Source organism: Grammomys surdaster, unplaced genomic scaffold, assembly GCF_004785775.1.
Source record: "Grammomys surdaster isolate TR1022 unplaced genomic scaffold, NIH_TR_1.0 241, whole genome shotgun sequence".
In the NCBI taxonomy this organism is placed as follows: domain Eukaryota; kingdom Metazoa; phylum Chordata; class Mammalia; order Rodentia; family Muridae; genus Grammomys; species Grammomys surdaster.
The window spans coordinates 3,406,791-3,418,134 of record NW_021604686.1 but is presented as its reverse complement, the minus strand read 5'-3'; the positions used below and the strand labels follow the sequence as shown (position 1 = coordinate 3,418,134).

Genomic DNA, 11,344 nt, shown 5'->3' with positions numbered 1-11,344 from the left:
TCTCTCTCTCTCTCTCTCTCTCTCTCTCTCTCTCTCTCTCTCTCTCTGTGTGTGTGTGTGTGTGTGTGTGTGTGTGTGTGTGTGTGTGTGTGCGTGCGTGTGTGCTGTTAATACTGAGAGTTAAACTTGTGGCTTTGCAGGCTGAGTGCATACTGAACCTTTCTTCTGTAAATCTGGAGACAGATTGTTCTGTTTGTTTGTTTTGCTTTTTCCAGGACTGATTATTAGTTCACAGCAGTTGATAAAAACTTTACTGAGGGTTCCATAGAAATTGAATAGAGAATGTTTGTTTTTCTGTTGCAGAATGAATGAATTAAAAAATAAATGTATATTTTCATATATAAACAAGATGTCACTACAGTTAGCAATTCAAGAATAGAATAATAAATTGTAATAAATTGTAAGTTTAATTTTTTAACTTATAACTAAATGTAATAACTAAACTTTGGACATCTTGTTGGTTAGTTCTTGAAAACTTGAAATTTGAGTGAGGACTTAGTCTTAAATTTGTATATTACATTCAAGGCACTTTGTACAGAAATGCTTTGATGGTGCCCTCCTGTATTAATAGCACCAGAACTACATTGAACCCAACCTTTATGCATGTCCATGTAACTGAAGAAGAGGAATAAGGGAGTTTTTTAAGTTCATGCATCAAGCAAGTTTCTCAGTCCCAGAGTTCTCCCTTTTGATCATACCTTTATTATATAAGCACTTTTAACAAACAGGATAATATAGTTCCAAATCCATAGCTGACCAGAAGTGGATAGGATTGTCTTGGGATGTTCTTGACCATAGGAGAGATGGTGAAGTCCTGTTGTTTTCTCTGCTGGTCCTTATTCCTCTGGCTATGGCATTTATCTTTATGGACAACATTGCTAAACCCGATTGCTAATTGGAATTTTAATTTTTGTGTAAAGTTAATTGTTGATTTGACTCTACATTTTTTTAAAATTATAAAAATTTGAATAAATGTATAAAATAAAATGTGAAATCATGCTCCAGACCTGTCCTCAGAGGTAATAACTTTTAATAATACAGACTTTATCGTGTGTGTGAGTATATATATATATTAAATACTTAAGCAATACATCTATAACAAAATGGCAAGTTTTATTATGATGTATCATTTATCAACTTGTTTATCAACTTGTTTTTACATGAGTGAATATAAATTGTATCATAGTTGTTTGATAGCCATATGGTATTTTGTTGATATAATCAGTTATCCTCTGACGCCCCCAAATTTTTGATTGTTAACAAATGATATAATGAGCCTACTTTTTATAAATGTGTGTGTTTATGTGTATCAAATAATTGTGGAACTATAAGATGGACATTTATATTAATTTGAAAATCATCTTTGATTATGTATATATGTGTATCTATGTATTAATTTTTGGTAGTTACTTGCAAATCATTTGCCTGAAAGATGATTCTTAGCAACAAATGAGAGTGTTTCTCCACACCCTTGCCCATAGATGATTCATGTCCAGACTTCATAATTTTTACCAACTTGGCAGATGAAAGCAGAAGTGTCTCTATTTTGTGTGATCTATATGAATGCTGCTAACATCTGCTGTGATACTCGTGTGGATGTCAGAGAACAGCCTTAGGTGTTGGGCTCACTTTTCTGGCTTGCCTGGTGGAGGATCCTTTTGTTGTTTGCAGCTATGTTTGCCAGGCAGAATGGCCTGCAAGCTTTTTGAGGTTCTTCTGGTTGTTGTTTTCCATCTTGCCTTAGAAGCACTGGGATTTAGATGTTCATTACTGCACCTCCTGGCTTTCTGTTGGTTTTGAGGATTTAAACTCAGACCCGCATTCTTGCACCATGACGGCTTTACCCGCCAACTATCTCAACCCTTGTTTTCGTATTTACAGCACCTTCTCAGGTTTTAATTGATGATTTATATCGCTTCTGAGAATTGTCTGCTTTTGTTTGTCACATTTTCCTTCCCCTCTTTCTTGAGTTTAATGGTAATGCTGTATGTATGTTACAAGTGAAAATGGGGTTTCCTCTTTTGGGTTCTTAGTGTTGCCACCCACTATGATGTGATGTAGGAAAGGGGTTTTTGCAACAGTCAGCACTAATTGCTAGCTAAATAAACTTTTCTTTACAAGCCACCCAGCTTCAGGTATTTTATTATCATGAAACTAAGATAACCAATACAGAGGGACAGGGCATAAATTTCTATTTTGGACACTTTGAGCCTGAAATTTAAGTCAGTACAATGTGTTCGTAACTGTATTGCAGAGTTGGAGATCTGGTGAGAAGTATGGGCACACAGGCTCAGGAGTCACTAGAGATGACTTAGTTCATGTCGTGAGAATAGATCTGCTTAGAAAGGGGGAAACAACAGCAGCGGAATCCACCCTGGAGCGAATATTTAGGAAATCACCTGTAGTTCGGTTTACAAAGAAAGGAAAACATGCTATATTTGCAGAGGTACAGGTACCAAAGCAGGGTGAGTACATAGAATGAGAGCAGTGTAGCACATAAGTTTCATTTCACCTACAGATAGGTTTGGGGTTTGTTTGTTTGTTTTTGGTTTTTTGTTTTATTTTCTTTTTTAAAGAAATATCTGTATAAATAAGTGGAATAGTGCTAAAATAATGTTGGTTCTTTTTGTAAACTCTGTAGTCACATTCTTGGCCTCAGAGTTTGAGTGCTAGGCAAGAAGAGAGAAGGTTATAAGGACGATTCTGGTAAATTCTTTACTTTAGATGACGATTACAATAACTTACCACCCACCCTGTTGTGCTGGGATAAACAATGGGTTGATATATTTAGAATATATCATGTTTAGAATAGAGCCTGACTTATCTTAATCACCCATCAAACATAAACGGTCATTCTTGTTGTTCTGTTGTTCTATACTAGAGTGAGAGGTTAGCTAAAAAAGTTAGATAACACTGATGTCACTTGGTTTATGTTTTTATCTGATGGCTTTATATAAGGAGGCTGTTAAGTGAGTATGTTTGTGATGAGGAGAATCAGCATTTGTTTAGTCTTGGGTGGTCAGCTGGTTTCTCAGGATCTGAGCTGAGAGTGAGCTGAGGAGAGTAAAGGCAAACTCTTCTCAGCCAGGGCTGGGATTCACTTTGTAGCCCAAACGAAGCTTGAACCTGGTATTCCTTCTGCCTCAGTGTTCTCTGCTGGGTTTACAGGCATGAGACACCACACAGGCATATCTACCCCGTGGCCTTCTTGTGACCTAGGATAACTATAGAATAGATTCAAAACAAAAATTGTAAACTTTCTTTAAACATTATGAGATTTTTGTTGTTGATGAGATAATTTTTGTCGTTATGTTAGTGTTTCTGAAGTGTGAGTTTTGTAGATGACAGTGTCCTGCTGCAAAGCCAGAAGTTTACACATGCCTGTAATCATTCTTAAAATGTTTATTTTCATTGTAAAAGCATATCATTTGTTATGTAATGGATAGGTGGTTATTTTGTGAAACCATAGCAATAATCTTTAAAGATTGACCTGTAACATATGTGGAAAAGAAGCTGGAGATATTGTGGGTGGCTTTTTAATGCCTGGAATTTAGCCTTTTCTGTGTCCTGTGGAGTAATAGGGGACATGGCTGTTCCCTTGGCATTCTCACTTTACTCCTGCATGCTCTCTCTCCCTCTCTATCCTTTCTCTCTCTCTTTTTCTCTCTCAGTTAAATTATTATTTCTACTTAAAGTAGATATATGGTGTGGCTTCTCTGTATTTAGTATATTTTTCTTTTGCATTTGCGAACCTATTTTAAGGAAAAAGTTTTCTTCTTTCATTGTTTATACTTTAATTTCTTGAGTTCCAAAGGTAAAGTGTACTCTCCCCCTGCACCCCAAACCCGTTCTCTATGGTACTTTTTTTCTCCTTTTATTGTGTCAGTTTTTGCCCTTTAGTTTTGGAGACTATATTACTAAATGCATACAAATTTATAATTGTCTTTCTAGTGGGCAAACACATCTGAGGAAATTATTAATCTAGTTTCGTCAGGTGTTTATTTTATGTGTATGAGTATTTTATTTACATGTATGTAAGTGTACTATATGCATGCTTAATGCTTACAGAGACCAGAAGAGGGTTCTGAATTCAAACTGAAGTTACAGGTCGTTGTGAATACCAAGTGGATGCTGGGAATGGAACCCTTGCCCTCTGAAAGAGCAGCAAGAACTCTTAACTGCTGAGCCAGCCACTTTTCCAGCTCCTCTCAGCTCTGTTTTAGTGTCAAATAGTTATATTTGTTTTCAGGCTTTGTATAGGCTTGGTTTTTTTTGCTATATAAATAGTATATAGTTAAATGTGTTTCTATTTTTTAGTGTAGTATAGTATTTTAATTTTTATGAAATATATTTTATTTAATATAAAGGTTGATACTTTAGCTTTTTTTCTTTCATTTTCTTATTTATTTCCCCCTGCTCATTGCGTGTTCTTTCTGGATCTTCTTCCTTTTATAAAAATTGTGTGTGTGTGTGTGTGTGATGGTTTTGTGTTTTGATCTGTCTTTGCACATACATGTATGTGATGCATATGTGGAAATCACTGGATAACTTTTGTAGTTCTCTCCTTCTACCTGGATGTTTACTTTGAGGATCAAATTCAAGTTGCCAGGTTTGCAGTGCAAACTCTTTACTAGGCTAAGCCATTTCTCCAGCCTCCTCCTCCTCCTCCTCCTCCTCCTCCTCCTCTTCCTCCTCTTCCTCCTCCTCCTCCTTTCCTCCTTTTCTTTCTCACCCTCCTTTTCTTCCTTCTCCTCTTTGTGATCATTTTTAGTTAGCCATTTTTCTCCCTTGGTACTGCCAATTGTTACTCTTTTACTCTTTATTTCAATGGTTAAAACAACATTATTAAGCTTCTTTTCGGCTTTCGGCTCGAAGGAGGCTACGGTGCAACTTTCTTCTGTCGTCCCGAATCCGGGTTCATCCGACACCAGCCACCTCCACCATGCCGCCCAAATTTGACCCCAATGAGATCAAAGTCGTGTACTTGAGGTGCACCGGAGGTGAGGTCGGCTCCACGTCCGCCTTGGCTCCTAAGATTGGTCCTCTGGGTCTGTCTCCATAAAAAGTTGGTGATGACATTGCCAAGGCTACCGGTGACTGGAAAGGTCTGAGGATTACAGTGAAACTGACCATCCAGAACAGACAGGCCCAGATTGAGGTGGTGCCCTCTGCCTCTGCCCTGATCATCAAAGCCCTCAAGGAGCCTCCAAGAGACAGGAAGAAGCAGAAGAACATTAAACACAGTGGAAACATCACTTTTGATGAGATTGTCAGCATTGCCCGGCAAATGAGACACTGCTCTTTGGCCAGAGAACTTTCTGGGACTATCAAGGAGATCCTGGGTACTGCACAGTCTGTGGGCTGCAATGTGGATGGCCACCACCCTCATGACATCATAGATGACATCAACAGTGGTGCAGTGGAGTGCCCAGCTAGTTAAGAAGCAACAAGAAAATATTTCAATAAAAGACCATCTGATAACCAAAAAAAAAAAAAAATTATTAAATTGAAAAAACATCTTTAACTCGTACTTAACATAATTTCTTAGTGAAAAACTCTTTATAATAATTTGCACTTTCCTTTTAATTTTTGTTACTTTGTATATTTTAGTTTTTTATATTGCATTCCGTAAGACGTTACTATTATTAAATAAGTCATTTATTTAGATTCACTCATACACTTTTCTCATTTCTTTTTTCTGCATGTCATAACTTCAGTCTGGGATTATTTCCTGGAGAATATCCAATAGTATTTAGTTAGGTCTGCTGGAGCTGGAGTCTCTTAGCGTCTTTCTGTCTGTCTTAAAACACTTGTATTATAACTTAATTCTGTATGTTATTAGAGATTGGATGGTTGTGTTTTCTTTTGTGTTTTTCCTTCACTCGTTAAAGTATGTCATTTTGTTGTTTGCTGGACTTCATCTTTCCGTTGAGAAGTCAGATATGTGTAGTTTTTCTTCCTGGATAATATACTTACCCTCCCTCTGTTAGCCTCCCTTAATATTTGCCTCTTAATGTGACTGCCAGAAATTTGACTCTTGAGATTCCCAGTTGTGGTTTTCTTTGTATTTATCTGTTGCTGGGCTTCTGGTAGTTGTAAGATGACCACTTTTATCAACTGTGGAAAGTTTTTGGCAGATCTCCTCAAATACTGTCTCATTGGAATTAGGTCATTTAGTTTTTGTACTGTCATGTCTGACAAGTTCAGAACAGCTCTAGTTTAGTACCATTAGTTGTTACCATAAGAGCAAGAGTTTCTTAAGACTCTCAGTGTTCTTATCAGAGGCAAACACTTCCATTTGTTCAACTTTTTATTTTTTTGTGCTTTCATTTCTATTATGTCTTATAGTTTTCAATTTTCTGCTTGTAGTTTTATTACTTCAACCGTTTCTTTTCTGTGTCTCTGCAGGTGAGTGGTAGGTGTGCTTTTATAATTTGTGATTTTTTGAGATTGTTTTGTCTTTTCATGTTTGTTTGTGACTGAATGGCAGGTATTGAATACAAAAAATTATAGAGATTATCTGAATGGCATTGTCATCTCTAGTAAGGTCTCCCTTGCTCTGGTAAATGGTTCTGCTAGAGGAGCTAACAATCTCAGATCATTTCAGTTTGTTCAGAGACTGAGGTGATTTAAAATTGGGCTTCTGATCCTATGAGCAGAAGTACTTTAGTTTACCTTTACTTCTTAGACGCAGTACTTTGAGGTCCTACTCCTCAGTTTAAGGAGTTTTCCCTTCTTTCTAGCAGGTCTTCTCCCTGTGTTTTGATCTTGTCAAAATTATGCTCAGGGCTGGAGAGATGGCTTAGAGGGTAAGAGCTTGTTGTTCAGAGACAAGGACCTCAGTCTGGATTCACAACATTCACAGTAAATAAGAAAAAGTGGGTGCACGTGACCTCACCAGTATGGGAGAATGGAGACAGGAGGATCACTGGATCTTGCTGGCCACCAGTCTAGATAATCAGGGAAATTAGGCAGAGATTGATAGAACAGGACAGTTGACATCCTCCTTTGGCATCCACACACCCAGGACAAGCTCACATGTGTGTGTATATACACCACATACACTCACTAACTTAGCTCACTCAAACCTACTGTAAGCAGTAGTCTTTAGAATGTGCTAATTATACTTATGCATCAGCAGTAACTACTGTTGATTGACTTGGATTTTGTCGACTAAAAACAGAAAATAGCAAATGGAGGATGACCCTTCCTATTATATTGTTTAATTCACCATGTCAACAAATCTCTCCCTGTAGCCTACTAAGCCTTTTCTTTAATTAAGTACCTGATTTACACTGCAGATTTTATTCATTTGAGGATTCAGTTCTTATTTAAACAGATAAGGGTAACAAGCTCAGGTTTGTTTAATATACATTGTAAATGCAACCAGAATTTTACCTGGGACAGTTCACTTTTAGACTGTGTTGTGTTTAGAAGACAAGCACTTTTGTAATCAGTTTCTAGTTATTTGTAGGCTGGTTATTTAGTTTGTTCATCTTAAGATTATGGAATCCTCTTGTTTTCTCACTCCACTTAGATCTGTTCCCCTAGCCAGTTTAGGTTACTCTAAACTCCAAGTAAGATAAGGAGAAGAAGAGCAAAAGATAGAGATAAATTAGTGGCTAATGGGAAGTGCTTCTGTTTATTTCTTTTTCCTGATGTTGAGTTTCTGTGCTCCTATGGACTGTCAAAAATAACCATTATCTAATATTTAGTACAATAAAATGAGCTCTTGGTGTGCGAGGATACCCTCATCTTATTTAGATTATGAAGCCAGTTAATAGTTCAGACAGATGGAATTTTATTGTCATGTTTGAATTACCGTAGTCACATGGTACCCACAGCTCTCCCAACATCCCTCATCTTCTTTCTTCTTGTCACTGCCTATATCACTTTGCAAACATTTGAAATACAGCTGATGTGACTGGGGTAAGAAGCCAGATTGAGAAGTTAGTCATATGCCATTCTGTGTAGCAGCCAGAGCCTTTAAACAATATTTTTGTTATTCTCAGGGTCTACCACATCGACTGACATGTCTTCAGAAACATTTTGTTTTACAAAGACAGGTTTGTTGTTTTTTTTTTTTTTCCAGTACTAGAGGTTGAACCCAGAGTCTTGTGTTTACTAGGCAAGCCTCTAACACTGAGCTACATTCCTATTCCTAGCCTTCAGCATTTTGTCTTTAAATGAAAGACTACCTCAAAATTACAGTCATAGGAAGAAGCATTTGACTCGTCTTTCTGCCTTTATAGAACAGTCAGGTTTATGTCCAAGACCAGCTATTTAAGTTCCTATGAATTGCCTGGCTTAATTACGCTTTAGATAATACAAAGAGGTCAGTAAATATAATATACAATAAGCCCAACAAACAGCTTCCTAGCGAACAGCCATTATTGGGGAAGTGGCAAGGAATATATTGTAGTATGTGTTATGTTTTACTTTTGGTGCCTATGTTGGCTGACTAGTGTGCTGTAGCATATACTGAATCACAGACATAATTTTGTTCTTAAGGAACTTGTGTAATATAAGAATTACTATCAGCACATTGCATGATAAAATGCTAAATAAGATGTATACTTTTCCAAGCACCAGCTTTATAAAATTAAAACAGTTACTACTCAGGGTCCAGCATTAGAAAGGTATGCAGTTTTCGGTTCTTCAGGATGTATGAGCAGACTGAGTTGGGGAAACTGTCCAGAATACATACTGATAATTTATTTCCATTTGACTGACAGGAATGTGAGCTTCTCAATGTAAATTACATGAACATTGAGCCTGTTGATTTCTTTTATATCAGACCATGTCATGTCATCAGCTAAGAAATTTTCCAAGTCAGTTTTATTTACTGGTACTGAGCTGTTGTGGAATTATGTGTGTTTGTGTGTGTGTGTGTGCGTTTTTGTTTGTGTGTGATACAACCCTTTTTTGGTTTTGTTTTTTAATTATCGAGGAATATCTGTTTATCCTGTTCATACAAGAGCATCCATTCTGCCCCTTCCTTGGGATCTTATATATTACAAAGGATAAGTACTTTGATTATTTCTTGTATATATTTCTGACTCCTGTTACCTTAACACATTCTTGTTAAGTACCAAAGCAGTACTTTTCTTCTGATAACTGTTATTTCCACCTTACAAGGAAGGCCGGTCTCACACTTATTTTGCTGTGGGTACGCTGCCACTTTTTCCTCTCTTATATCTTTCCTAAGACTTAGAGGGACCATGCTTTGTTTTATAGGGCATGTCTTTGTTCCCTCTTAGATCATGTGTAAGATGGGAGGTAGTATCTGGGAGGGAACTCAGTTATCGGAAGTGCAGAAACGATTTTTGTAAGGATTAAGAAAGAGGAAAACTTGGGAGGATCCACGACAGGTAGTCTCTTACTTCAGCAGAGAAGTGTAGAGTCACATTTTCAGTCTGTCATAACTTCATTTTAATTGGCTGCATTAAAAAAAAAACACAAATTAAACTACCAGTTATGCTCTTTGCTCTCCTCAATGTTGGCAGTATAAAGAGTTGTTCAGAGGACATGAGCAAGTACTTACAAGGACACTTAAGTGCCTGGCTGAGTGACTTGCCCTGATTTAAAATATGGCCCTTGGCAACTTCAAATAGTTTTTTTCCTCAGATGGAAAAGTTCAGACTACCCATGTTTAGTAAAAACTACTATGATTCTCTAATGGGAAATACTCTCCGATTGATTTATTGATTGAATAGGCATTTATTGAGTATTTACTGTGTTTAAGGCACTGCTAGGTGATGAGAGAAAGAAGAGCTAATTTAATAAAGAACGTATCATGTGTGAAAATAATTACAATGCTGTGTAGAAAGTGATGGGTTTCGTGAAACAGTATAAAGTGCTTCGGGAATTAAAAATAGATATTTTTTCTTCACAGAGTAAGTCAAAGTTAACTTTCTGGGATGATAGAATTTGAGCAAGTCCTGTAGGCCATGATAAGAAGTGGTTCTTAAAAGGTTTAGGTATAGTAGATTCCTGTGCAGTGCCATGGGCGACTGCTAACTGTATTTATCCCGTGTGTCTTTGCATTAAGGTACAGTTGGTTATAGTTTCCTCATTTCATTTTGCAAATCTCATCCTTTTTTCAACTTGCTAGTAGTTCTGGAAGTTCTAAGGTAGAAGAGGGGAGATCTTAGGCTAGTTCGTTAACCTCTCTGTGTTTTGTTTCTCATGTGTGGCACTATGTGCCAGGGACTTTCGAAGAGTGTTAACACAGCTAGCCAGGATGGTGGCTTATATCGGTAATCCAAGCACTTGAGAAGCAGAGGCAGAACAATTTCTACAAGTCTGAGGCCCGCCTGATGTGTACATATTGAGTTCCAGGATACTCAGGGCTATGGAAAACATTATCTTTTTTTTTTTTAAAGTGTGTGTTATATGTAATAAAGTCATTTATTTTGTGGTTATATTAGCCCCAGTAAGTGACTAGCAAGAATTTGAAAATGGGCTGGAATTACAAAGTATTAAACTGTGTAGTTTTTTCCCTCCTAGAATTCTTTCCATCTCCAAAGTGTAATAGTTCTTGTCCTATTTGTGAAGCTAGAGCTGCTTCCCCTATTCTAAGGAGAAAGGAAAACAGTTCTTTTTTAATCTCAGAAGTGCTATGGTAGAGTGCCCTAACCAACTTTGTTTTAAGCTACTATTGCTACTGGTTATTTAGTGTGGTACCCTTTGCTCTAAAGACCAGAGGTTTTACAGTGAAAAGTTGGCATGCGTTGTAAGCTGTTATGTCATACAGCAGATCTGAGTTCATCAACTTAGGAGAAAATATTATGGCTTTTTTCCCCCCCATGAGATCCTGGAGCTAAATTCTACAAGATAATTTCTATACATTGTTAACTCCTGAAAAATACCAACATATTCTTGTTAATGAGTAAAATTGCCCAAGTTTACTCATCAATCTTGTAGGGCTTTTCAATGAGATGGTGACATGTAGGCATGGTAGAGGTGTAGGTTTTGGTAAATATATCAATGGCTTTATTTATTCATTTATTTTACATTTCACTAGTTAGAGAAAAATTTGTAGTTCAAATGTCTCCCTTTGTTTTGTGTTCTGTACATTTGTTGTAAAATTAATGTGGTTTTGATTTGGTGTTGGTGTTGGTGTGTGTGTGTCTGTGTGTGTGTCTGTGTGTGTCTGTGTGTCTGGATTTCATGTGGTCTGGGCTGGCCTCGAGCTTTCTGTGTAGCAGAGAATGGCCTTGAGTGCCTGCTTCTTCACCTCATCCTCCTGAGCTCATAGGTGTGCACCACCACACCTGTTTATACCTGTTCATACAGTGCTAGGCTTAGTCCTAGCACTTCATACTTGTTAGGCAAGCACAGT

At 37.2% G+C, this 11,344-nt stretch overlaps 1 pseudogene; it reads left to right on the top strand.

Moving 5' to 3' along the window:
* The first annotated feature begins 4,927 nt into the window (after window positions 1–4,927).
* LOC114626917 lies at window positions 4,928–5,492 on the top strand (annotated as a pseudogene).
* The last annotated feature ends 5,852 nt before the right edge of the window (window positions 5,493–11,344 follow it).